At 45.6% G+C, this 3979-nt stretch overlaps 1 pseudogene across 1 annotated transcript in view; it reads right to left on the bottom strand.

Moving 5' to 3' along the window:
- LOC311127049 (non-homologous end joining factor IFFO1-like) overlaps positions 1–3979 on the bottom strand; it is a 10852-nt pseudogene continuing 6873 nt past the window's right edge. The window contains exons 2-5 of the transcript XR_014615270.1: positions 2454–2514; positions 716–811; positions 270–410; positions 1–192 (exon numbers count right to left, since the gene is read on the bottom strand). The product of XR_014615270.1 is annotated as a non-homologous end joining factor IFFO1-like (transcript). The remainder of the gene's footprint in view (positions 193–269; positions 411–715; positions 812–2453; positions 2515–3979) is intronic.

Raw genomic sequence — 3979 nt, 5'->3', positions numbered from 1 at the left:
TCACAGCTGGTTGAGCATCCTCTGCATTTCCTCGTTGATCTGATTGGCTGACGAGCCACAGAGCTCCTCCTCTCTGGGCAGGCCCCCATCGCTCTCTGAGGTGCTGATAGTTTCATCACCCTCACTACCGTTGACGTACAGCGGGGTCTGTTTCCGGGGGCGACAGTTGATGGCAGACTGGGTGTTAGGGACCTAGGAGAGGAGAGACTTAGACTTAGACTTAGACCGACAGACCGACAGACCGACAGACCGACAGATAGACAGACTACCTGGTACATCTGGATGACATCCTCACAGTTCCTCTGCTGGGCCACGTCACACAGGCGAGCCGTGATGTCGATGCGTCTACAGATGTCCATGTCCACCTTCATGGCCTTCTCCTGGATCTTACTGTCCAGATCAGACATGTTCTACACAGAGAAAGGTGGTTACGGTCTCCTAGTAACAGTTATCATCCTAACCAGACCAGGAGTGATCTCTGTGTAGAGTGTGAGAATCAGACTAGGGGACCCAGTGGGACAGGAGAATGAACTAGACAATATTGAGAGTAAAAGGGTAATAGATGAGCAGATGATTTGTGTGCAGTCAGATCAGGACAGTATGAGGCTGTGTGTATATGGGAGAAAGATGTATACATGTTGTTGATGATGGTTCTGTGAAGTGTGGTAATAAGACTAGGTGCATGTTGAGAGGAACTTTGTGGATATAGACTCACGTTGCTCATGAGGCCTTTGAAGAGCACCAGTTCAGCCTTCAGCTGCTGCACTCTGACAGCCAACTCATCCTGACAGCCCTCACTCTCCTGGAGGTCCTACAAACACACACACACATAACCATGAGATGCATGTCCATGCACACACGTACACGCACACACACAAACGCCTGCAGGCAAGCACAAACACACACACACAACCCCACCACTCACACACATCCTGGAAACCAGCTCAGCCCCTACTTTCCTGGAAAATACCAGATTATATGTTGACCAACTCAGGGTAGGGACAAACAGTAAAACATTCTATATGAACCAACTCAGGGTAGGGACAAACAGTAAAACATTATATATGAACCAACTCAGGGTAGGGACAAACAGTAAAACATTCTATATGGACCAACTCAGGGTAGGGACAAACAGTAAAACATTCTATCTTGTCTTTATAAATCTTAACTCAAATCTCACTTCGAATCCAAAGGACAACACTATAATCTGTCCATGATGATTAAATATATTCTCTTTACAGTGTAAGGATAGATGTTCTTACCCTAAGTACAACAACACACAAACATACAGTACATACACACAGATTATACATTGACAACCCTGCCTACTTAATCTCACAAATGCCTTGGATGATATTGTTGATATAATTCTCCCTCTTTTCTATGAAGTATTTGATTCCGTAAACTACTAGCCATAATATTTTGCAGAACTTCTTCCTGAGGTATGTCTAGACATAAAAGTATAAAAGTTGATTGTGTCTGAGCTGCAAATGAAATAAGGTAACTTGACTTGATTTGTCCATGAGTGTTTCTTTGTGTATCTCTTGTACATTTTTCTGCATGGATAGTTGAATGCAAAGTGGAACTTTGCTGCATGCCATGTGGTCGCCTGTTGGCTCAACCGAGCCTGTCTAACTGGATCAGATAGATGTCCCCTGCAGTTGCATCCTCACACATCCGCACACACAACAAACCTGAGAAACCAGAGCCCCACCTGGCTTCATACGCTCACCGAAAGAGGAAGTAGGAAGAACAAATGACTTTCGGATGAAGTAACTCACTCTGACGGGGACCAATGGGTGCCATTTTGGGGAGTTTATATTGTTGCTGTAATTCAATAATTCTGTATGTGCGTAAGTAGCTACACCACTTCCTCAAATAGCTACTCAATCATTTGGCTGTTTGATCATGACAGTCAGCTGCTGTCTATAACGCGTATGACGAATGTCATGGGAGGAGCATCTAACTAGTAGGTTAGGCATTTATACATAGCCTACAGTACTATTATGTTAGCTGTTTATAAACATATTATATTAGGTTAGTGGTTTGCGCACAATTGAATCGAGCTGTTTCACACAAGCAATTTAATTAGATTGTTTCGCATGCATCAGGGCAATGTCAAATGTGTCAACACTGCCAGAACCTCAGACACAGCGTCAGACAACACTGCGCTTCTGGCCCCACGCCCTAAGTTAGTGTATAGATCAGTGAGGAGGGCCTTTGTGTCTACAAGCATTGAGCACCTAAACATTTCAATGTAATGTCTTGTTGTCATGTTTGATATGCTGACATGGCTTTGTTCTTGTCCCTGCCAATCAACAGAGAATAGGTGTAACAGAAAGAGGGGGATACATTTACCTCCTATGTATCAATCAATAAGAGAGGCCAGGCACACACACACACACACACACACACACACACACACACACACACACACACAGAGGCAGTGTTACCTCCTGTAGGTCTTCCATCTTCTGCTGCATGTCCACTCTGACAGTGTACTCCTCCTCCCACCTACACAACAAAAATACATGTGAAGTATTTGACAGAGTGAAATGGCAACATCATAATAATAACTATTAACTGTGTGTGTGTGTGTGTGTGTGTGTGTGTGTGTGTGTGTGTGTGTGTGTGTGTGTGTGTGTGTGTGTATGTCTGAAACCCCTGGTCAGACAGCACCATCAATCTAGTGAACAGTAATCTCATTAAAAGCCTGTACAGTTGACATGTTATAACTATGATGGCTGATTCAGTGACTCAACACACCACACAGACCCCACTGCACAGCACTGCCACTTATATAATTGCTGCTTAAAATGCACAATACTGCGACATGTCGGAGCCTTTACCAAACTGCTCTTAAAACGAATAGAGGTTATATAGTGTACAGAGAGACGTTTTTGTGCCATTGTGCACACTGTTGTGATTGAGATAGATGGGTAAGGTGAGAGTGAGGGACAGGGACAGGGAGTGAGGGAGAGGGAGTGAGGGAGAGGGAGAGAGGGAAGGGAAAGATGAGCTGAGCTCTCTTTGGAAGCCACCTCCCTTTTCCAGCAATTACTGCCTGCCGTGCAGAGTATACTGCATTGCAGATACTAGGTGGAGGGGAAGCCGCATGGCCGCATGCAGTTGGGGAGAGAGAGAGAGGGGAGAGGGAGAAAGAGAGGAGGTGGGGGAGGGGGGCTGAGGAGAGGAGAGTGGAGTGGAGTTGGCAGTGGAGCGCGAGAGAGAGCGAGAGTGAGAGCGAGTGCTGATTTGGTATAGATCAGACATAACCTAAACCACACTATTCAATTAATTCAAACAGGAACATTTCACATCTGGTTGGAAATAAATAGGGAAATTATCTCAAAAGAGAAAATTGTCCTCCTGTGTGGTACCTATATCTCCCCACTAGAATCCCCATGCATTAACGATGACACCTTCTCCATCCTAAAGGGGGAGATCAACCATTTCCAGGCCCAGGGACATGTACTAGTCTGTGGCTACCTAAATACCAGAAGTGGACAAGAACCCGACACTCTTAGCAGACAGGGAGACAAACACCTACCGTATTTTCCACACTATAAGGCGCACCGGAGTATAAGCCGCAGCAGCTAAATTGAATGATATTGAATGATGTGTACATATATAAGCCGCGCTGGACCATAAGCCGCAGGTGTTTAATGTTTAATTACCATATGTAAGGGTTCGTGTACAGAGGGGATTGTCGGGAAAGAGACAAACTGTCTCGCTCTCGTAATGTCTGTCTGTCTTGCTCTTGTTCAGTCTCTCGTTCTGTCTCTCGTACCACTCTCGGTTCCACTTTTACTTTTGCGCGCTACCTGTCTCACTCTTTTCCGGCCTCCAGCTTTTCCTGCTGGAGCCCGCCGCTTAAAGGTGGGGGGCGCGGACCGGTCATAGAGCCCATAGAGTTAAAGTAGGTGGACTGTAACCTGTAAAATCCATAGATTTAGGAGGTCTTCTAGTGGCCGTTAGC

This window comes from Coregonus lavaretus (assembly GCF_964263955.1).
Source record: "Coregonus lavaretus genome assembly, chromosome: 3".
In the NCBI taxonomy this organism is placed as follows: Eukaryota; Metazoa; Chordata; class Actinopteri; order Salmoniformes; family Salmonidae; genus Coregonus; species Coregonus lavaretus.
Note: the sequence above shows the minus strand (reverse complement) of the source record. Positions and strands in the feature narration are given on the sequence as shown.